The sequence below is a fragment of the Lissotriton vulgaris genome, chromosome 7 (genome assembly GCF_964263255.1).
Source record: "Lissotriton vulgaris chromosome 7, aLisVul1.2, whole genome shotgun sequence".
In the NCBI taxonomy this organism is placed as follows: Eukaryota; Metazoa; Chordata; class Amphibia; order Caudata; family Salamandridae; genus Lissotriton; species Lissotriton vulgaris.
The window spans coordinates 910,563,401-910,589,352 of NC_141695.1; positions in this window are offsets into that span (position 1 = coordinate 910,563,401).

Consider the following 25,952-nt stretch of genomic DNA (forward strand, 5'->3'; position numbering starts at 1 on the left):
TCTCAGCCAGGGCTGCAGGCACACTCGTAAATTATGGAAGAAATAAAGTATGTTGAGCTGTGCAAGAGAACGGGCTCTGAGTTTGAATATGGGCACTGTCTTAGAAAGTAAGGTCCAGGTGCATCAGCGCTCTAAATGCCTATAGGGAAGGCCTATGTAGGCTTCGCAGATGTGTATTGTTAGTGTGTGTTTCTGTAGTTACGCTATGCACATGTGTGCATTGGGTGTTTAGGTGATTAAGGGCTTCCTATTGGCATACTGGTTCTATGCATATGCTCTCTGTTCGCAACTATATATGTAGGTGCGCAAACGTGCACTGTCTGGTGATAAGGCCTCACTTTTGCTACATTGGCCTAATTTATAAGCTAGCTCTGATTATATATGTATTTGGGCTAAGTATGCAGAGGAAAGTGTGTGTGTGCTCAAGTGCATGTGTATATGTCTTTGCTGAAAAGAAAATGTACTTAAAGGGAAATTATTTTGATTACTAGAAGGGTAAAATAATTGTTTCATAAAAAATATACAAATGCCACAACTTAACTTCTTTGAAAAAGTGTTATTGTATGATGTAAAGCCTCACAAAAATTGAAATTCATCAGTTGTGGTTAGCAAAGGAACCTTACCTCTCCCCAAGTGTACTGCTGATGACCTCATAGATGGCATGACAAGACAAATGGCATTGAGAGACATTATATATCACATCAGCATTGACATAATTTGCTATGTTAAAGGTAGAGGGTCACGATCATTAATCACTGCTGACAGCTGCACCTGTACATACACATTTACTTGCTGTCTATTTGCTGCCTTTATTTGGTTTAGGCTGTCCAGCATGTCGTTGTCCCTCCTTTACCTGAGTGCTTGCTTTATGTGAACTCTTTTTTTATTTTTTGTGAGCCACTCCACAAGAGTGCATGTGTTTTCAGTTGACTCCCTTGCATCCTAGTTCAGCTTTCCTCCACTCCACTCTACAACACACTACTTTCCTCTACTCTTCTTTGCTCAACAACATTCTACTCCACTGTATGCCACTCAACACTACTCCACTGTACACCTGTCTATGCCACTCCACTCTTTTCCAATCTATACCACTCCGCTCTGTGCTATGCCATTCTATGACACAACTCCCCCCTATGCCACTCCATTCTACAACACTCTGCGCCACTCTACTCTATACCACTCTTTTCCACCCTATGCCACTCCACACTGACACATTACACCACACTGTACCACTCCACTCGACACCACTCATTCTCTACTCCAATCCATGTCACTCCACTCTATGACACTCTACTCTCTTCCACTCTACACCACTCCACTCTACGAGACCCTGCTCCACTCCACTCTATGCCACTCTATGCCATTCTACTCCACTACACTGTATGAGACTCTACTACACTCTATAGTTTAAAGAAAAAGGGGTAACCCTGTGTCCCTCAGAACCTGGGTATTTAATGGTTAAGCAAAAAATGTGTTCTGTTGGGTAAAACAAAATTACTTTTGACAATGCTAATACATGCAATATAGGGCAGAAGCTCTCCTGTACACACCTAATATTTCAGCAAATAAGTCATACGATAAACTGTTCATAAAAGGAGCATGAGCAAGACGTCACCAATGAAAATGGCCCGGGCGAGATTGCCATTATGTTGGCGCAATCTTGAGCAATTTCAGAAATTTCGCATTGGACTTGTTCAGTGGTGGCTCCACCACCATGGCTCCTCCACTATGGCAGAGGAGCGTAGCCCCACTGCTTTCAAGCAGTGCGAGAAGAGGAAACATATAAGATGATAATAACTTTCAGTTATTATGAGCTTTGCGATTGGGCAGGGCTGCTCTGCTCTCGGAGCAGGGCAGGAGAGGAGTGGTTTGCCCACTCCTAAGTGCACAATGACTGTTTGGTCGGCCCTCTGGGGCCACTGAAACCAGTCATGCTCACTTTCCTCGTTCTCCATGCAAACTGCATTACATCATGCGTGGAGAACATGCCCAGTCCCCACTCCCTGGTTGAGCGTCAAACCAGGATGCTCAAAAACCAATCAAAACGCTGCAGCTTTGTGATTGGTCAGGGGAGCCTGGGTGCCTACCAATAACAATGCTGCATTGCAGTGTTGTGATTTGTCAGTGGCGCCTGGCTGTGCTTTCTGATTCTTGAGAAGAGCATGGGGCAGAGAAATGGGACCCTGAGGAAAGTTGAGTTAATTTTTGTAATGTTTTTTTTGTTTAGCTTATCCTCGCGTGACCCACTCCCACTGCAGCCCCCACACCTGCAACCCCTGCCCCTCCCGCCACCATCTCGAGCCATGCCGGCCACCACTGGACTTGTTATGCAAAATTTCCAAAATTACACGATTGTGGCTCATGACATGAGTACAGCACATTTACAGCAACATTTTAGCATAGGCGGACTTGAAAAATGCGAATGTCCAAAACAGGAGTGTCTCCTAAGCTTTGTGATGTTTTTTAGCTCAACATGCACCCTCATGTCCAAAAAAGACAGACCCCCAGATTCATCAAACCCGAATTCCGCGATTTCTAAATTGCGAGAAATACCGAATCGCAATTTAGAAATCGCAGAATTCGATGCATGAAAATTTGCGTTTAAAAAAAGCGAATCGCAATCGGCCGCAATTGCCGATTGCGATTTTTCCAATATCGCATAAAAATCGCAGAATCCGCCGATTTCCCTGTTGAAATTGCGATCTCGCAATTACCGAAATCGCAAATTGCGATCTCGCTAATTGCGAGATCGCAAAAATGGGAAGTCGCATTTCGAGCACAGTGATGACATCACAAACAGGAAGCAGGCAGTTCCCACCCTCATTCTGCATACTGAGCCTGAAGTGAAAGCAGCACCGTTCAGAGCTCCACTCCAGACCACCTCCAGCTCAAAATCAGGAGACACCCCAGTTCAGAAAATGTTCCAGGAAGCAGCAGGGGGCAGTACATCAGAAAGGAAAAGGAAAATAAAGTTTTCCGAACAAGAACTGGAATTCCTCATAGAGGGAGTGAGCAGAGACCACGACCGTCTCTTTGGGAAGGATTCAAGGAGGGTGCCTGAGGCTGACAAGAGAAGGATATGGATGCGCATCTGCACAAAAGTAAATTCCGTGGGAGTGACCCAGCGCTCCATAGAAGATTTAAAGAAGAGGTGGTATGACCTCAAGGGGTGTGCCAAGGAGAGGATCGCAGAGAGACTGGGGGAGCGTGTCGCAGCAGGAGGAGGAGAGGCCACTGTCCCACCTAACACACCACTTGAGGAACTCATGGAAGACACCCTGAACCCCCAGGCATGCATGGGGGTAACCCAGCTCGACTCCTCCCGACTCACCCAAGATTCACAAGGTAAGTGCCATGCGACTGCGACCCAGTCCCCTGACAATGGCCATGACCCTAGAGCAACCCATCAGCAACCCCAGTCAAGCAGACCATGCACACCAGAATAGCCCTATTGCATTGTGGGACATGAAGTCTGACCACATTTTCCATCTAGCCCCATACAGCCAGTCCTGTCCAGTGAGAGTCAATCCTACAGCCAGTCAGGGAATGTTAGCCTGCATGCATGTAGTAACCTTCTATGTGCAAGATACATGTCATTAATTACCGTCCACTTTACATCACAGGTGGAGCTGCAGAACCCAGCACTGACAGTGAGGCACTGCAAATAGCTGATGATCATGAGGACACCGAGGGAGATGTTCATCCATCCCCTCAACCAGCATCATCAGGCCAAGCTGCAGCACCAGCAGTAGTACCACCACCTGCCCCTGTGGACAGTGCCACCTCAGCTCCAACAGGCGAGCCACAACCGCAGCGTGTGACACACATGTCAGTGGGACTGACAACAACTGCTGCAGCACGCAAACAAACCCGGTGCACTGCCGCAGTGAGAACCCAGTCCAGCGGACTGGTGAGGGAGGCGCGCACCACAACAGCACGCGCTGCCAGGGGGGTGAATGTGCGGGCACCTGGGCTCTCCATTGAGTGCTGTATGCTCCGCATACATCAGAAACAAGCCCTTCATCTCGCAGCAATTCACCTACAGCTGCACAAGACCGCTAACAATGTGGGACAGCTGTCAGACAGGATGGAGAGGATGACTGCTGCAGTGGAGGCCAACACCCAGGCCATGTTAACACAGCGGGACCTCAACCGGCGCCGCCACCGCCAGCTGCTAACCCACCTGTCTGCGTACACAAGGTCAAACTACTTAATAGCGAATGCCACCTCCCAGCTCTCACGACGCTCGTTGGCCATGCAAGTGCAAATGGTCCAGTGCTGCCAGGATGTCGCAAGGGCACTGGAGCAAGTTACCAGTGCAGGGTCTGCAGGCAACTGGCCATGGCCAGGCGGGTGGGGGGGATGACACTAGTGAGGCAAACTCAAGCCACAGCAGCCAATCTGTGCCACTGGTGGTAGTACCCCGCTGCAGCACCAGGCCCACTGCTGCCTAACGGGCAAATCCTGAGGAAGAGCAGGAAAGACGCCTGGGAGTATCCTCCCGAGGCGCCATTGACCATTTCCTAAGTACCATGAAGGGCCATGCTGCTGAGACAAGCATGCCCTCCAACAATACATGAGAACATATGACTCAATATGGCTCTCATGTTACAGTGTGAGAAATTCAAAATTTATTGTGAACAAAACAATAACAAATATTCCGTACCAGTTAATCCGACTCATGTCGTTATTTGAATTGTCATGCATGAGTGAAGTGTTGGGTGAGGGGAGTGGGTGCACTAGAAACAGTTAATAGTGATTTGGTTGCGGCGCATGTGTCCTTCTGCAGGATTCTCCCCGCGTGCATGCCGCACATGTGCAGGTGGGCGGTTGTCCCCTTCCAACTCACTGCCAGAGATCTCTACAGGTATCCTGCGTTTGGTAGCACCTGTTGTGGAGTATTGCACACACAGCCACGATGCAGCAACAGACCTCAGGCTCGTATTTGAGGGCCCCACCAGTCTTTTGAAGTATGCAGGATCGGCTCTTCAAAAGGCCAAATGTCCTCTCAATGCAATTTCTTGTGCGTATGTGTGTAGCATTGTAACGCCGTTGCTGTGGTGTTGCAGGGTTGAGGAATGGGGTGAGGAGGTACTCACGGAGACCGTAGGCGCTGTCACCTGAATGTAAGGAGCAGAGTGTGAATGCCTGTGATGCGCAGCTACATGGTCACAGTGTAAATTTTGGTGGCATGTGTACTTACCGAGTAGGTGTCCTTCGCCAAAGTCTCCCCTTTGGCGAAAGGCTGCTGTGCCGGAATATGAAGGAGTCATGTGTGCTCCCCGGGTACATGTCCGTGATGATTGTCTTAGCGTTGCACACCATCTGGATATTCAGGGAGTGGTAGGACTTGCGGTTCCGGTACATGTATTGGGTTTGTGCAGGTGGGCAGATGTGGATGTGAGTACAGTCAATGCATCCTATTACATGTGGGAATTGCACAATGTTGTAAAACTGAGCTTGGTTTGATTCAAGTCCTGTTGGGTGGTCGGGAATGTGATGTAATGGTGTAGCCGGGTCAGCAGAGCCTCCAGGAAACTCCTTAGGCAGAGGGACATGGTGCTCAGGGAGATCCCCCCTGCAACAGCGACTATCCCCTGGAAGCTTCCGGAGGCCAGGAGGTGCAGGCTGCACAAGACCTGGACATGGGTGGGCACGGCATTGGTCCTCCTTGTTGGGTGCTGCAGCAGGGGGTCTAGGTCCCGGATCAGCTTAGTGATCATTGCCCCATTCAGGCGGTACTTGAAGTAGATTTGCTCCGCAGTTTGGCCCAGAAGGGTGATCCGCTGGCGGAATATTCGCTACTGGATCCTGCGTCTGTTCCTTGCTGCAGCCTGGAGCCTTCGCCGTCTGACCACCATGTATAGTCCAGGCATAATGAGAGTCCTCATGCTCCTACTGTGTCTCCTTAAGTTTGTTTGAAGAGGCCTGCACCTGTGGCTCGTTGTTTTTTTTAGATTTTTTTTTCTTCATGGTTACCACCTGGTTTGGGTTATCCTTAAATTGCGCCTCGCAAAATGCGATTTTCGGGTTTTTCGCAATTTGCGAGTTTTCATGAATTGCGTTTGCGATTATTTAGTGAGTTTGCAAAATATTTCGCAGAATCCATGGGTTCTCGCTAAATCCGATTCGCTATAGGGGTTCCTTGAGGATTCTGCGAATTAGTTTGCGAATTCGCTATTATTTTTTTAGCGATTTCGCAATTTTTAGCTTTTTCCTTTCATGAATTGCTTTTCATTATATTGCGACTGCAATAGCTAATTCACAGCTATTGCGATCGCAATTTTGCTTGATGAATCTGGCTGATAGCGAGGCATTTCACGTAAAAATGTAGCGCTAAATGCCAGTATTCCGTAACATTGTGTCATTTTTGCAGAATTTCATGTAAATGTGCAACAGCAAATTATCCACATTTGGCACACCTCAACAATAAAGTCGATAGTAGCGGAGTAGGGCACCTGGTAAGGAGTAGTAGGAAGAAGGAGGGCAGCCACATTGGCAACAAACTAGCAAGGTAGAAGGGTGGGCACCCCGAGACAGGAACAGAAGGAAGGGACCCTGAGAGAAAGTGCTCCACACAGGCCGCGCTGCTCCTATTGATGTCTGGCGAGCGCGCTGAAAACTCACTGTACAGAGGGAACAAACGATTTTTCCCCCGTGGTGTTATTAACATCACAAGTGACATTAAGGAGAAGAAAGGCAGCCTATGCTGCTGAAGATTACACACACGCGGCTCTTCCTGAGGGCCTCTCGTCCTCCCGATTGGCATTTCACTTTCTGGTGTGCGAAAAAATAATTATTTTATTATTTCGCATTTCAATTAGGAGAAGCGGAGAAATCCATTACTGCAGGAGCCTATTAACTGAAAAGGCTGCTCTAATTAGTTCGGCGGCAGAGATGCTGGGAAAACCTTATGGGATTAGAAGGGACCCCTGAAAGATTCCGCAAAAAGGTACAGGTCATTATTAGGGATGGACATAGCAAAGGGATTTCCGGAGCTGGCTATTTTTTTTATCCTTTTTTTTGTGGGTAGGGATTGTTACCCTCTTTCCTCCAGTAGAGTGAAAAACAGGTGAGGGTATAAAGTGACCATGTTTCACATTTAATATGTGGGGTTTGCAAAGAGTTATTGTGTTGAAAATGTTCATAATATTCTCTAAATTTCGCCTTTACTTTTGTTTCCTTCCTGACTCTTTCCTCCTTCTCATCTCAGGCAGCCAGCCCCTTACATTGGCTCGCCATTTTCTGCCTCATGCATGTGTGCCCTGTTAGCTGGAGAGGAAAAGATGAAAGCAGCATGACCTATGTCAGAGTTGTATGAATGATTATGGTGGGTGGGCCTTTGAGAGCATAGGGGGAGTGTCTACTGGTCAGACAAGAGCCATGTGTGAACAACTTTAGGAGTAAAACATGTTATTTGGAAAACAGTTGTTTATTTATTTTCATGAATTACAAACAACAACATGTCCATTCTCTAGCAGCTGCAGATACACACGTTACCCCTGACAACTTCCTATTAGCATGCCCTATTAGGTCGTCTCCATACCTTGCAGAAAATCACAGGAATTTGTAGCTTCGTCCCTCATTGCAGGTGTCCTTTAGCTTATTGCTGGAATTTGTAGTCGTCTGTTGTCAACATGGTACCTAAACGCCCCAGACATTGATAGAGTGACCCAACATATTGCACACAAGCAAACATGATGAGGATAACAGGGGTGGTGGTAGGCTCACTATAATCGTGAACCCTCTTACATATCCCTATTGGCAGTGCCCAAAGCATACTACTTCACTAGAGGTCACAATCCGTTCTCCACCAAGTACCTGCCACCTGGTTGAGTTTATGTGGCAATCTCTCTGTCTTCAAGAACAACTCGAAATTTCACCTTTTCAAAATAATTTCAAAGAGTTTTGGGATGTATACAGATGTACTGAGATTGTACAGAGATTGTAGTTTTTAAATGCTAACTGTAACACTGGCTAAAGCTAAATTAAATAAAGAAACACTTAAATCTTATTGGGAGAAACATTGCTTTTTATTGTTCATTTACAAAATCATTTATTGGTAAGGGATATTTGTTTCCTTTTTCTCCTGCTTTGGAGTTTTGATAGTTATAAATAGACGGGATTGCACTATGAAGCTCTGAGCAGAGCAGAACAGAACAACAAAAACATAGAAAAGTAATACTCCATCTTGTTATGAGGAAACGTATTTTCTTCATACACAGATAGGCACCTCAGAGTTGGGTGTGCCAAATTGTTGTGATAGGCTTTTGTGCAATTATGCAAAATTCGGCAAAAATTATGCAAAAATACCTGAACTGCAAAACTGGGATTCATTGCTATTTTTTAGTGTGAAAAATGTTGTCACATGCAATTTGGATGAGAAGATGCATGCTAAAAAAAAGATAGAACAAAATATACAAGTGCTGTGAAAAACAGACACTCTCCTTTTGGTTGTTTGCTTTGGTTCTGAACCTACATGCTAAAATCTGCTGCAAATGTGGCGCAAATATGTCATATGGCATAATGCCAGACTTTCAGGAGTTTCATGTAACAATAGTAATGTGAAAATTGCGAAATTAGGCAACATTATGCAGGCATAACAGAAATTACATACTCATACTGCATTTAGCAAAAGTCAACAAATGGCCACTGAAATTAGCTCATGAGTTGGGATCTCGTTACAACTTCATATACAAATATGGGACTTATAAGTATTGCTTCTAATGCAGCTGAATTATGCTATGTTCAGTATCCATGGAATGTAGTCTTAGATTAGTACAAAAACTCTCAAGCTGCTTTTTCGAAAATTCTTCACAATTACACCCTGGGGTTGTCTCTCAATCAGTAGGATCTGAAATATTTACTCCTACTCAAATCCTAACCCAAGGCATAAAATTTAGCCCTAAGAATACCTCTTCCCTCCACTCTAATCTTCACCTCACCGGAGCCCGAGCTGTTACACTAACCATGTAAATGTAGTGACGTTGGCGCAATGTTATGTAAATGTAGTTGTATGTCAGTGTAGTAAGCATGAACTTCTGTTATTGGGAAATCTGAACAGGGTTTAACTATATAGTCCCAGTATATATATATATGATACAATTGGCTTACATATGATTGGTACATTGAATTTTTTTGTAAGTCCCTCATATATGGTAGCACAGGTATCCGGGACCAGTAAATTCAATGCTACTAGTGGGCAGGAGCACTCATTGTGCCACTCACTAAAAGTAGCCTTTTAAAACTTTTTTCAGGCTTGCCATTTCAGTGCCTTAAACTTTTCTATTTAATACATATAGGCCACCCTTGAAGTAGACCATAAACAGGCCACAGGGCAGGTTGCATTGTATTTATAAAGGAGGACACGTGTTTTTAAGCTTTAAATGTCCTGGTAGTGAAAAACTCCCCTAAATGTGTTTTCCCTACCTTGAGGCCTACCTCCCCCATAGGATAATATTGTGTTACTTATAGGATAACATTGGATTACCTTATAACATTTATTTAGTGCTAACTTCTGATTGAGAGCAGGTAGAACTGTCATGTTTGGACTCAAATAAATTGTAGTTTACAATACTCTTTAATGGTAAAGTCAGATTTTAGATTAGAATTTGGAAAACAACACTTTTAGAAAGCTGCCATATTCCTGCCCTAACCTTTCTGAGGCCTGCCAGATGTTTCCAGCTGCCTCGGCCTGTTGATTGCTTCCCCGTCAGGGATATGTAATGGGCCCAGATAGAGAACAACAGGACCTGACCATAGCTGAGAGAGCGTCATCCTGCCAGGATCGGAGGTACGGAGCTGTTCCCCATCACACTTACATTTCAATGGGTTGCCTCCAGCACATTCACAAAGGAACTTGACACCAGCCATTTGTCACCCTAGGCGTCTTGCAGGGAAGAATGGGGAAGGAATGAACTATCCAGAACCAGATGTGAGGGCGGACTAGAAGTTTCCCTCACTTCAAAGTGTGGCATCAGGAATAAATATTGGACCTTTTGAGCCACTCATCAGTACACCTCTGGGCCATGTGGAAGACTTCATAAGGACTGACTGCCTTGCACTTTGGAGGACTCCCCTGCTGTTTGAGGCATGCATTGTTACTCAGAAAACTGTCCTGCTGCTACCAGGGGACTGCTCTGCTGCTTGAGGCCTGTCTTGTTATTTATAAGACTGCTCTGCTGCTTGGTGCTTATCTAGCTGCTTAATGGAGAAAGAACTATCTTCTTGAACCCAGGACTACCAGAGTGACTCCAAGGGCCAGTTGGCTAACTTCCTATTCTGAGCTACAGGGACACAACAAGCTCTAGACACATCCCTGCAATTGCCCAGCGGACCTGTTGCAACTGTACCTGACTGGACCTACAACTGGACCTGCTTGGCTTCTGCTGGCCTCTGCTAGAGTGAGTTCTTGGTCCCCAGGTGGTGCCTCCCAGGTCCTTGAGCTTTGAACTCTACGTGTCGGATTTTGAACAGGCAACTTTTACAGCAGGACTATCCTGGTTCCTATATTCGACCCACACTCCCTTGCAGTCAGCCTGAACTTGTGACTATTTTCCCGGTCTTGTGCGATCAGATACCCACAGTTAGCGCTTTCTGCTTCTAGGTGCTATGTTTACTTAAACCTTTGAATTGAATATCTCCAGTCTACTCACTGGATTTTTGTCTTTTTAGTCTCATTTTATTTATTAAATGTACTCTATTTTTACAAATTGGTTTGGGATATCTCTTGTGTTGTGTTTTCACCTTAATACTGTTTGTAAGCTGCATAAATATTTAACACACTGGCTCTCAGTTAAACCTGACAGCTTTTGCTCCAAGCTACCAGTGGATTAAGCCTGGGTTAATTTAGTGACTTTTGTAATTCACCCTTACAAGAATTGTGGTTGTCGCTTGAGAAGTGCTTTCATCCCCTCCCCTCAATCAAAAGTGTAACTCTATACTCACCAGTATACACTGACCTCCAGAATAGTTTATGTATCAATATTTTTGCTGAAATATTTTTGAAGCATTATATATAGTATGGTATTTTGATATATAAACAAATTTCACTTTCTGAATTGTTCTTACAGTTACCTTGTTACATCTATAGAGTTAATTGGACTAAGTACATATTGTAAGAAATACAGATGATCTGATACATTTTAGTAGAAGCTGTCTTAGAATTGTTCTTAATCCATGGTATTTGTTTATTTCCTGCCACATGACTGGCGAATGTCAAGTTAATAGTATAATAGTATCACAGAGACACCCGGGTTTAATTGATATTGAATTCATACAATTCCAATGATACTCACAGTAAAATACACCTCAGGCTTGGAGGGTGCGATATTTTAGTTGCAGGCAGGACGATGAGTGGCATCTGTCAAGTAAAGATTGGCAAAACTAACAGGTCTTGCCTATAGGAGCACTATTGGCTTTATCAATGTCTTTTAGTCATATTGTACAGCCGTGGCTGCTATTCAACATAGCTAAGGGTTTTTGGTGTAACTTAGAATAGAGTGAGGTAGAGAGAAGTGGTGTAGAGGAGAGTGGCTTAGAGTGGAGTGGCATAGAGTAGAGTAGAGTGGAGTGACAGAGTAGAGTGGGTAGAGTAGAGTGGAGTAGCATAGAGGAGAGTGGTATAGGGGAGAGTTGTATAGAGTAAAGGGGCATTACGTGGAGTAGTGTACCATACAATGGAGTGGAGTGGTGAAGAGTAGATTGGCATTGAGTAGTGTGTAGTAGAATAGAGTGGTCTAAGATGGAGTGGCGTAGAGTGGGATAGAGTGGTATTGAGTGGAGTGGTGAGGAGTGGTGTAGAATATAGTGGCATAGAGTGGAGTGATGTAGAGTGTAGAGGAGAGTGGAGTTGGAGTGGAGTGGAGTGGTGTAGATTAGAGCGGCATAGAGTAGAGTTGCCTAGTATAGCATGGCATAGAGTAGCATGGAGTGGCGTAGAGTGGAGTGGACTAGAGTAGCATGGCATAGAGTATTGTTGCATAGACTAGAGTGGAGTGCAGAGGCATATAGGGCAGTGGCATAGAGTGGAGAGCAGAGTGGTGTACCATAGGGTGGCGCAGAGCTGTGTGAAGTGGTGTTGAGTAATTGGAGGGGTGTAAAGTGGAGTGGTGTAGAGTAGAGTGGCATAGAGTGGCATGGCATACAGTGAAGTGGTGTAAAGTGGCAAGAGTGGAGTAGATTGGAGTGGCATAGTGGAGTGGTGGGAAGTGGAGCAGAGTGGAATGGAGTGGACTGGGGGCCTAGCATAGAGTGGCATAGATTAGTGTGGAGTGGCGTAGAGTGGAGTGACATAGAGTGGCTTAGAGTGGCGTGGTGTAGACTGGCCTTGCATAGAGTAGAGTGGCATGTAATGGAGTGGTGTAGAGTGGACTGGCATAGAGTGGATTGGAGTGGCATTGAGTGAAGTAGCACAGAGTGGTGTAGAGTAGCATGGAGTAGAGTGGGGTGACGTGGAGTGGCTTTGAGTGGTGTGCAGTGGATTGGTGTTGATCAGAATGATGTAGAGTGGCATAGAGTGGCACAGAGTTGTGGTGTGAAGTGATGTAGTGTAGGGTGGAGTGGCATAGAGTAAAGTGCCATGGAATTTAGTGGCATAGACAGGAGTGGTGTCTAGTAGAGTGGAGTAGAGTGGAGTGGCATAAAGTGGCACAGAGAGGGGTGGGGTAGCACTGAGTGGCACAACATTCCATAGAGTGGCGTGGAGTGGAGTTGAGAGGCATAGAGTGAAATAGACTGCCGTGGAGTGGCTTAAAGTGGCCTAAAGTATAGTAGAATAGTGTGGTGTGACATACATGCAGTGCAATGGAGTGCTGTAGAGTAGAGTTTCTAGAGTGAAGTGGCATAGAGTGGAGTGACAGAGACTAGAGTACAGTAGTTTAGAATGCATAGAGTGTCATTGTGTGGAGTGGAGTGGCACTGAGTGCCATAGAGTAGTATTGGGAGCAGTAGAGTGGCGAGGGGTATCATAGAGTAAAGTAGAATGGTGTAGAGAGAAAAGTACCATGGCGTAGAGTGGCATGCCATACAGTAGAGCGGCACACAGTACAGTGGAGTGGCATACAGTAGAGAGGCATAGAGTGGCATGGTGTAGAATGGAATGGTGTAGACTGGGATGAAGTAGAGTGGAGTGGAGTGACATAGATTGGAGTGGCATACAGTGGAGTGACATACAGTGGAGGAGAGTAAAGTTATGTGGAGTGGGGTGGATTGGGGTATAATAGAGATGCATAGTGTAGTACAGTTGCAAGAGTAATAACATAAACAAGGAACCTACTGTAAAATCAACACAAAGGTATGAGGCATAAAGGGGATGAATGGTTGGAAGGCAATGAAAATAGGCATGCAGCAGCAAGCATCATGTAGACCTGCAGCAGCAATCATCATGTAGATGTAAATGTCTTGTCAGTGTAGCATTTATTTGTTGTAATGGCTTAATCCAACCCACATAAATGTAATTTTATTTTAGTTGCATGAGTAAGCCTAAAGATGCAGGCATAGTTAAACAAGGTTCAAAAATATGTTTGAAAACAAAAGGAATGGAGAAAGCAGCAGGAGAACTGGAAATGGAAAAAGTGTCCTGAAACGCATACCTGAATCACAGCGCAATCACAGGATGGTTACGAATTAATTGTAATCAATCTGTGCTTGTATCATATTCCAAAGAAAGAAAAGGAAGTGACACCCAGCATGTGTTGGCCTATTAGGAGGTAGCAGAGAAGAGTGACAATGATGCCAATAAATGGTAAGCAATAGGGTAGCGCCAAGCCCTTTATCTTAAACAATACCCTTTGCAAACCAAAAGCGTATACAGCACATGCACTGTTGGAGGCAAGACCTAAAAATGGTGGATTCCCCATCTCCCAATTTTCCTCGCCCCTCTTACAGGTGGAAGAATTATTGGGTTGGCACCAGTGGACCTCAGACAGCCTTGCCCGCTGAAGCATGTGAGTTAGTGGTCCATGTAGCACATTGCTGAAGGATCTTTGTGGTGATCTCCCTACCTATTTAAGACAGCTTCTCCATCACTGGATTTTCATGCCCCGGACCAACATAAGGTCTGTGTTGGTCCTGGGTAGGGAAAAGAATCAATAGCTGCGACATACAGCAAGGAAACTCCATGCTTGTCAAGGCCATAATATACATGTTTTCTGTTGCTTTGAGAGTTTTTTTCTCCGCCCAAAAAAACCAAGGCAGGCCAGGAACCAAACAACACCCACTTGTCATGATGCTTTTCCTTCAGTGCATCTGTCGCACTGGCAGATGCACTAAAAGGTTGGAGATCCCCGCCAAGCATTCAAGATTAACACAATAAAGTGGATAGTCCTCTGTTGGAACCACTAACGTCCCAGTGGGCTAGCAGACCTCCAGCCAAAAGTTTGACCAAGGCCACTTAGACGCTTAACAGGAATTTGTGCGGTGCCTGTGCAGTTCGGATGCCGCCAGTAACCCAGTGGGTGCCTGAGTGGCCATTCTGGAGGCAGATGCACCTCTGTTACCTCTGTCTTACCAATGGGGTGGAGGTGTCAGTCCATTTCTCTCGCTGGGCCGGCCCATTAATATATGCAGATTGAGCAGGGGCAGGGGGCCTGAGCAGAAGTGGTCTTACTTGTATTCATGTGCATTTCACCAGTGTGAACTAATGTATGCGTTTTTTTTTATATCTAAATCAAGTTAAGAAAATATTCCACTGCCAGAGATCCCCACCCCAAATGTCGGACACTTTTTTTTTGGGCGTGCCCAGTCCTATTTTTTATCCCAATCCAACCCTGCTGGGCAGCCCTCGTGCATTTCCACGGATCTCAAACCATTATCAAACAAAGACTGCCTGCGTCAGTGTAATCTCATTATTCTCACCTAATATTTTTTTTGTAATCTCTTCAGAGCCAAGGCCAAGGGTAAACGGACTCGACTTTGCGTGCAATGCGACGTTCACGGCTCTCGAGTGAAATGGAGGAATTCGAAGTCTGAAGCCACTTTACACGGTCTATACTCTAGAGGGCGCTACTATTCGGTACAACTCTACTCGGCAGGACCCGAAGATGTGCTCTATGGGTTTGCTTTGGCTGAAAGATGAGGCTCGGCACAGACAGGAAAAGCTTTAACAGTGCCGTAGAAATCGCTCGAGTCGTGATAGCCCTGCCGTGCCGATGAGGACAGAGTCTGGCGTCACTGACTGCCACATGCCCACATCCCCTAGGCTAGCGGGCTTCCAGCGAAAACGCCCTGCCACACGCTGTCAGCAGGGGAGGGAGCCTTTAAGGACAAAACGCTGCACACAGAAAATGAGAACTGCATCCATCTGGTAACGGAAGTGCACCGACCGTACGCAGCATCAGCCCCACCTACCACCCATCCTACTCTCCAACCCTCCCAGGATGATGAGGACCGGCTGAGAGGGGTTTATCGGACACACAGACGTCAAATTAAAAACCTAAGAATAATATCTGGCCTGTCTCTGATTAAAATGGCTAAATAGGTGAAAAGGCCTCACTGCTTGCAATGAACCGGCGCACACGTGCATTCATAGGAGTAAGTAACCAGCCTCCCTATCTGGCACATGATCTGGTTTATGAGGAATGATGAGAGAGCTGTCGAGAGTCTGTTAAATTGCGCATTCCCCCCCCCCCCCCAAAAAAAAAGGTAATCTCGTGAGCGCAAATGTGGCGTGCTGGTATAACGTTAATTTTTTTGACAGGACATACCTTAGGTGAAAAAGCCAAGAGAGTTGTTGGCAGGAGACTGGTTCTTGCAGAAAGTGTCTCTTGACAAGGCATTTTCTGCAGGAACCACTCTACCACAGATCAAAATGATAAAAACGTTTGGAAATTTCACAGTTTTCGCCTTTGTAGTACATTTCTTCCAGGTCTAGAACGTTCTTTGCAGGTAGCATGTAGGCACAGAACATTGCACAAGGCAGGTTCAGAACTGGTACATTTTACATTTAGAAAAAATGCATATAGATGATTGCACGGTTTTCATATTCGGAAATGGGAATACAAGGGAAGCGGCCTTTACATGGTAAAAAATATCACCTGATATAATATACTTATGCGGTATGTTCTTCCTGATGGTGATTCTACATGAGCACATTTTACACTCTTGATTACTCTTGTAAATCCACATGTGACACCGATCTCCCTTTGTGAATCCCCGAAAAATTGGCAATTTGCTTCAAATGTTTGAGTAAAGCTGCAGAGACATATTTTGAACTTTTAATTGACACTGTGTGGATTGGGATGGAGTGGGATCCTACTCTATGCGGTTTGCCTCGCATAGAAATTGAAAATCTTCCACCTAGTATTGTGGAGATTCATGACTGACCATTCCATTTGCAAAAGTTCTCTTAGTATTCATGTTTCCTTTGATTTTCACAAGTGGGTTCAGATTTTATGCACACAAATTCCTATTTTCCAATGCACTTTAAGCTGAGAATCATCTTGCATATTTTTAGCAAAATGTAATTTTGTTCACATGAAAACATGTGGGCATGTGTGAACTTCTTCTGCACAGAGCTTAGAGATGGCAAAGGAGAATCTGGGATCACTTGAGGTTTACCGTGAGAAAGATTGTTTCAAATATTCTGACTTTTAGCCTAAGAAAACACACTAAGGTTGTTACAGTGCTCTAGGCCATTTTTAAATACTGGGACTCTCTGGTTTAAAATAGTTACTTGCCATTATTAAAGAATCAAATATATTTCGTGAATAAATTGCTCTTTTCTGTTTCTGAATAAAGTGGTTGTACTTGCGCATTTGTGTACAGAACTCAGCATTTGCAAAGGCACCCTATGACATCCCCTGTGTTTTTTGAGGTTTGCGGGGAACCCTTTTCGCTGCTTTTAGTTGCTTCGAGATCCAGGGGTATACGTGTAATCTAGATTTATCTGACTTGACCTGAACAGGAACTAGATTGCCTATCATCTCTCTCTAACAGTAGCATGCTTAGCAATAAGTGCTCATTATCTTCATATTCTCTTTGGCACCTTATAGATATGTTTCTCTCTCTTTCTCCCGTAAATCTAGCCTCCCTCCGGAGCTGCAGGAACACACTTGGCACTAACATCAGTCTTGGAACTGGATACAGGCACAACACTAGCTACCAGCCCTAGGGTACTTGCACTGCCGCAGGTGTGCTGCTGTTGGCCAATTATTCTGTATTACAGTTCCATCTCGTATTCCCTCAACTACCTTCGGTTTATTTAGAGAGTGGATTTTTACCTTGGGGTGGAAATTAGGTTTGTTGAAAAATGTTTACTCCAACATTTTGCAATTCTTGTGAATACTGAGATTACCTCATATATTTGGCAAACATTTCTGCCTGCCAGTCTTTATATTGAAATGGAGTCTTTCACCTCCCATTTACCTTTTTTTGTATAAAAATTGCCAACACCAACCAGTTTAAACGTGTTAAGGTTATATTCTTCTTCCTCGCCTTCTTCTGTTGTTTATTTTCTGGTCTATTCACTCCTGCACTTGTTCCTGTCTTTTAACTGCTAATTGTAATTCCCTTAACTCTGACCATCTTCTGTATTTACTTGACTCTTCCTTGCACATCTATTCAAGCATATTCACCGTTTTTCCTTGCTTGCCTTTTCTACCTGCTTCTTTCTTCTACTTGTTGACTCCTCTGCATACCTGATTGTTTTCGTTGCTTATCTCTTCTCTCTGCTTGCTCTTTGACTTGACTCATCTCTTATCTTTATGTGCCCCACGTCCTCCATTGTCTCTATTTCCTACTCTCCACTTATACCTCCTTATTTCTTGTCTTTCCTTGTATTTTCTGCCTAATCACCTCATTTATTAATTGCCTGTTCTACTTGCACATATTTTCCTCTCATTCACTTTTTTATTTTCCTTCTTTTGTCTTTGGCAATCTTGCTGGGATACAGGGAATGTGAAATGAAAGGCTGTAGGGTGTCAAATGTTTTCTAATATTCAGCAAAATATAAATACTTTGAAATGACCGTTAAAAACATTTTAATATATTGGTGGCAAGGAAAGCAACAAGCATTTACAATGCAATAGGTCTCACATTCGCAAAAGTTAGAGTTATTGGCAATGTAAATGACAAACTTTTTATTTATTTACAATGCCAATAGCTTAATCTCTCGCAAATGCGAGACCTAAGCAAATAAAAATGTGTTTTATATATGTTTTAAATACCAAAACATAAATAAAAGGTCTCTCACATTGATGTCTCTAACACACTGCTCACACACTACTGTCTCCCACACACTGCTGTCTCTCTTACACAAACTGCTGTCTCTCACACTGCTGTCTTTCCCACACGGATGTCTCTCTCACACTGATGTCTCTCTCACACACCATGCTCTCCCTAGAACACACACACTGCTGTCTCTCTCACACACACTGCTGTCTCTGTCACACACCCTGCTGTTTCTCACACACTGCTGTCATTCTAACATTCGTACACACAATGCTGTCTCTCACTCTGCTGTCTCTCACACTGCAGGTGTGGGTTGTGGGATGTGGGTTTCCAGCTCATATCTGGGGGGTGGGCGCTGCTGCGTTTCATGGGTATTTTTTTACATTCTCCCCAGGGCATTAGTGGTAGCCTAAGAAGCTTTTTTTTGGGGGGGGGGGGGGGGGGGTAGTTGAGGCTCAGATCTCAGCCCAAAGCCCTGACCCCTTTTCATGACCTTGTGCTCTCATGCCTCGTAAACGCAATTGGCTTATGATTTTGTCCCTTCATAGACACATCCCCTATAAGAGCCTCCCCCCAAGTCCCCTTCCCCCATTGTGAAATATATCTGAAAGTTGGCATGCCTGGGCAGTAATTTTGTGGCAGTCAATGGATCACTGCAAAAATGCAGCGTACAATTCATTCATTTTCTAGTCCACTGCAGGCAGAAAGCGGATCATGCAAAAACAGAGATTTTGCACCTGATTTATATTTGCATACTACGGCTAAGAAAAAGAAAATAATTGCCCACGTAAACTAGGACTAAACCATACCAAATTCATTAAGCTGTTACACTAAAGTCCTGTACAGAAGCCAATGGTGGTGCTGCTCGGGGTTACTGCAGCTGGTGCTTGGCGTGGAAGCTGTCACGAGTGAGTGATTTCCCGCTGGTGACAGACATTTGTGCAGTATTTGCTGCTGTGGGTGAGAGGAGCGCATAGCCGGCTTCGCAAAGCCGCTCTCACCCTTTTTAGGTCGAGTTTACTCGAACCTATTGTTGTCAACCCAAAAAATTCCTTTCCTAACAGGCGGATTCGGCGGATTTTGGACAGTGCACGAGAGAGTCACGTGACTCCTCGTGGACGAGCATGCCCGAGCCTTCCAACTGCCAGCAGCATTTCTCCACGGCCGCCAGGCCACATCAAAGGCTTCCCCAGCACTGCCCCGCCCATCAATCACCCTCCCACGCTGCTTCACACCCTCATCGCCGCTCTCCCCGCTCCGCCCCCTCCCCTGCCCGCCGTGTCGCATTTCTCCTCCCCCCTCCCCACAGCAATGCCCTCGGTCTTGTTATTTATTTAAGCTTTTGGTGGATGCTCAGCACGGCGCTGCTCATATTAACTTTAAAGGGTTCTCTCATTCATAGGAAAATCCTCATAGGCTTCCTAAAACTCTTCACACCTGAGCTCTAATACGTGCCTTGTTTCTTCTTGTTTCATTTCGCGGCCGATTTTCGTCAAAGACACATTAATTGTTTACAGGCACAGAGAGTAAGTGATTTGCCCAGAATCACAGGCTTTTGAGCAGACGCAAAGACCCCTTTTCCCAGTCACAAAATCGTCAGCTCTGGCCGTAATGCCACATCCTGGGTAAAGCTCGGCTCGTTATGGGGTGGAGGTTTAAACGGAAAGGAACTCGAGCTGAGCCAGGCTTCAGGCTCGAGCTTACACCGGCTTGCACACCTCTAATGGGGAGGGGGCATGACACAGAAGAGATGAAGTCTCAAGTGTGACACGATACCTCCCACTTCTTTGACAGTGGCAACAAACAGCAGATTATACCGTACGTATCAGCATATAGCGTTTATGCCATGCCATTTTTAATATATAATATATTTAACTACAACGAGAATGCACAGGACCACGAGAACGTATAAAAGCGCAAAGCTCACACTATTAGAAGGGATATAACTGGAATCAATGACACAGAGCATCAAAAAAGAGTGCCATTCGGTTAAGGGGGTGAATAACGAAAAGTACATGTGCATGGGCTTTAAAGACGTATACATACAATTTTATAAGGACATGTAAAAACATTACAAATGCCATTCATGTTCTTTTCCATTAGAAGAATGGCTCTTGTACTAGTTTGTACGTGGATTTACGCACGTCATGAGTGGGCCGAACATCATTTCCGCCAAATTATACACCTTAAACCCGTAGTTGGTGCATTTTACGTGTTAAGCTGCAATCTGTGTGTGTGGCGTTAATGTAAATATTGTAAGAATGCTGCATTAAACCAAATCCGCTAACTTTCGTGCCTGGCCGTCGTCCATGCAGAAGGCGGCTCTGTGCAGCAGGGCTCTGCAGAGCCGCTGCCGGCTGCCATGTCTGAGCTGCAGCTTTAAGAGCCGCCATTCCTCGCCAGGCGTCACGTAAAGGACACCCGCAGCGGGTTCCTGGAAGACGGAAGCCTCGTTTCCTTCCGCTCCTTATCTCCTCAGGCACTCACTTAGCGTCTACGCATGTCTCCCAGGCTCCTCACAGTGCCATATGTCTTCAGGGCATCACACTTCTAACGTGAACGACCATCTGCTCCTTGGAATGCTGGCATGGTTGACCAGCGCTGCCTGATCTTCTTCAAAGGCAGCTTGTAACCCGAGCTGCCCTCTGCCTTTGCATTGGCTTTGCATTCTGAACTCTTTCTTGGATTTCACACACAGTCCATAGCGCTTCCCTCTACCTTTCACGAGGCACACACACAAACCACCAGCTTTCAGTGCACGCTTTCACCAGGTACACACACACACGCCACCAGCCATCAGTGCACGGTTTCACCAGGCACACGCACACACCACCAGCCATCAGTGCACGCTTTCACCAGGCATACACACACACCACCAACCATCCGTGCACGCTTTCACCAGGCACACATACACCACCAGCCATCAGTGCACGCTTTCACCAGGCACACACACACACCACCAGCCATCAGTGCACACTTTCACCAGGCAAACACACACGACCAGCCATCAGTGCACGCTTTCACCAGGCATAAACACACACACCACCAGCCATCAGTGCACGCTTTCACCAGGCACACACACACACACCACCAGCCATCAGTGCACGCTTTCACCAGGCATACACACACACCACCAGCCATCCGTGCACGCTTTCACCAGGCACACACACCACCAGCCATCAGTGCACGCTTTCACCAGGCATACACACCACCGGCCGTCAGTGCACGCATTCACCAGGCACACACACACACACGTCCAGCCATCAGTGCACGCTTTCACCAAGCATACACACCATCGGCCGTCAGTTCACTCTTTCACCAAGCACACGCAAACACCACCAGCCATCAGTGCACGCTTTCACCAGGCATACACACCACCAGCCGTCAGTGCACACTCTCACCAGGCACAGACACCATCAGTCATCAGTGCACGCTTTCACCAGGCACACACACACACACTGCCAGCCATCAGTGCACGCTTTCACCAGGCATACACACACACCACCAACCATCCGTGCACGCTTTCACTAGGCACACATACACCACCAGCCATCAGTGCACGCTTTCACCAGGCACACACACACACACCACCAGCCATCAGTGCACACTTTCACCAGGCAAACACACACAACCAGCCATCAGTGCACGCTTTCACCAGGCATAAACACACACACCACCAGCCATCAGTGCACGCTTTCACTAGGCACACACACACACACCACCAGCCATCAGTGCACGCTTTCACCAGGCATACACACCACCGGCCGTCAGTGCACGCATTCACCAGGCACACACACACACACGTCCAGCCATCAGTGCACGCTTTCACCAAGCATACACACCATCGGCCGTCAGTTCACTCTTTCACCAAGCACACGCAAACACCACCAGCCATCAGTGCACGCTTTCACCAGGCATACACACCACCTGCCGTCAGTGCACACTCTCAACAGGCACAGACACCATCAGTCATCAGTGCACGCTTTCACCAGGCACACACACACACACTGCCAGCCATCAGTGCACGCTTTCACCAGGCATACACACCACCGGCCGTCAGTGCACGCTTTCACCAGACACACACACGCACACACCACCAGCCATCAGTGCATGCTTTCACCAGACACACACACCACCAGCCATCAGTGCATGCTTTCACCAGGCATACACACCACCGGCCGTCAGTGCACGCTTTCACCAGGCACACACACACAACACCAGCCATCAGTGCACGCTTTCACCAGGCATACAGACTACCGGCCGTCAGTGCACACTATCACCAGTCACAGACACCATCTGTCATCAGTGCACACTTTCACCGGGCACAAACACCACCAGCTGTCAGTGCACGCTTTCACCGGGCACAAACACCACCAGCCGTCAGTGCACGCTTTCACCGGGCACACACACCACCAGCCGTCAGTGCACGCTTTCACCTGGCACACAATACCAGCCATCAGCACATCCTTCCACCAGGAACACACACCACCAGCCGGCCAGGCACACACACACACCCCACCAGCCATCAGTGCATGCTTTCAACAGGCACACACACACCACCAGCATCAGTGCACGCTTTCACCAGGCATAAACACCACCAGCCGTCAGTGCACACTTTCACCGGGCACAGACACCATCAGTCGTCAGTGCACTCTTTCACCAGGTACACACCACCACCCGTCAGTGCACGCTTTCACCAGGCCCACACACACCACCAGCCGTCAGTGCACGCTTTCACCAGGAACACACACCACCAGCCATCAGTGCACCATTTCTACAGGCACAAACACCACCAGCCATCAGTGCACACATCAATTGTTAACGCATCCACAATTAACTATTGTAGCAATCGCAGTATGGCACACTTTACTTTTAAACATATTCATCTAAAGCGCAGCATGCCACCATTCCCTTACACTCTGCACCCTCACACACACTGCAATGGAACGTACACTCCAAATACCACTCAGTGCCACATAATTGCACGCCACATAATTACACTGCACTCAATGCAACATACACTTCAAATACCACTCAGTGCCACATAATTTCACTCCACATAATTACAATGCACTCAATGCAACATACATTCCAAATACCACTCAGTGCCACATAATTACATGCCACATAATTACACTGCACTCAATGCAACATACACTCCAAAAACCACTCAGTGCCACATAATTACACGCCACATAATTACACTGCACTCAATGCAACATACACTTCAAATACCACTCAGTGCCACATAGTTACACACCACATAATTACACTGCACTCAATGCAACATACACTCCAAATACCACTCAGTACTACATAATTACACGCCACATAATTACACTCTACTGAATGCAACACACTCTCCACACAATACCACTTAGTGCCACATCATTATATGCTACATAATTACACTGCACTCAATGCCAAACACTCCAAATACCACTCAGTGCCACATAATTAAACACCACATAATTACACTCTACTGAATGCAACACACACTCCACACAATACCACTCAGTGCCACATAATTATATGCTACATAATTACACAGTGCTCAACGCAACATACACTCCAAATACCACTCAGTGCCATATAATTACACGCCACATAATTACACTGCACTCAATGCAACATACACTCCAAATGCCACTCAGTGCCACATAATTACACACCACATAATTACACTCTAGTGAATGCAACAAACACTCTACACAATACCACTCAGTGCTACATAATTATATGCTGCATAATTACACTGCACTCAATGCAACACACACTCCAAACAATACCACTCAGTGCCACATAATTACACGCTACACAATTACACTCTACTGAATACAACATACACTCCTCACACAATACCACTCAGTGCCACATAATTATATGCTTCATATTTACACTGTGCTCAACGCAACATACACTCCAAATACCACTCAGTGCCACATAATTACACGCCACATAATTACACTGCACTCAATGCAACATACACTCCAAATACCACTCAGTGCCACATAATTACACGCCACATAATTACACTGCACTCAATGCAACATACACTCCAAATACCACTCAGTGCCACATAGTTACATACCACATAATTACACTGCACTCAATGCAACATACACTCCAAATACCACTCAGTACCACATAATTACATGCCACATAATTACACTCTACTGAATGCAACACACACTCCACACAATACCACTTAGTGCCACATCATTATATGCTACATAATTACACTGCACTCAATGCCATACACTCCAAATACCACTCAGTCCCACATAATTAAACACCACATATGTACACTCTACTGAATGCAACACACTCCACACAATACCACTCAGTGGCACATAATTATATGCTACATAATTACACTGCGCTCAATGCAACATACACTCCAAATACCACTCAGTGCCACATAATTACACGCCACATAATTACAATGCACTCAATGCAACATACACTCCAAATACCACTCAGTGCCACTTAATTAAACTCCACATTATTACTCTGCACTCAATGCAATGTACATTCCACATACCACTCAGTGCCACATAATTACACGCCACATATTTACACTGCACTCAATGTAACATACACTCCAAATACCACTCAGTGCCACATAATTACACAGCACATAATTACACTGCACTCAATGCAACATACACTACAAATCCCACTCAGTGCCACATAATTACACAGCACTCAATGCAAAATACACTACAAATACCACTCAGTGCCACATAATTACACTGCACTCAATGCCACATACACTCCAAATACCACTCAGTGCCACATAATTACACTGCAATCAATGCAAAATACATTCCAAATACCGCTTAGTGCCACATAATTACACGCCACATAATTACACTGCACTCAATGCAACATACACTCCAAATACCACTCAGTGCCACATAATTACACAGCACTCAATGCAACATACACTACAATTACCACTCAGTGCCACATAATTACACGCCACATAATTACAATGCACTCAATGCAACATACACTCCAAATACCACTCAGTGCCACATAGTTATTTGCAACATACATTCCAAATACCACTCAGTGCCACATTATTACACACCACATAATTACACTCTACTGAATGCAACACACACTCCACACAATACCACATAATTATATGCTACATAATTACACTGCACTCAATGCAACATACACTCCAAACAATACCACTCAGTGCCACATAATTACACGCCACACAATTACACTCTACTGAATACAACATAACCTACCCATAATACCACTCAGTGCCACATAATTATATGCAACACAATTCCACTTCACTCAATGCAACAGACACTCCAAATACCACTCAGTGCCAGATAATTACACCCCACATAATTACACTCTACTGAATGCAACACACACTCCCCATATTACCACTCAGTGCCACATAATTACATGCTACATAATTACACTGCACTCAATGCAACATACACTCCAAATACCACTCAGTGCCACATAATTACACGCCACAAAATTACGCTCTACTTATTACAATATACACTCCCCATATTACCACTCAGTGCCATATAATTACATGCCTCATACTTACACTCTACTCAATGCAACATAAATACACTTTATATATTAGTCTATCTATCTATCACCCTTCTATCTGTCTATCTCTCTATCTCCCTCACTCTATCTATCTATCGCCCTCACTCTATCTATCGCCCTCACTCTATCTATCTATCTATCGCCCTCACTCTACCTATCTATCGCACTCACTCTACCTATCTATCGCCCTC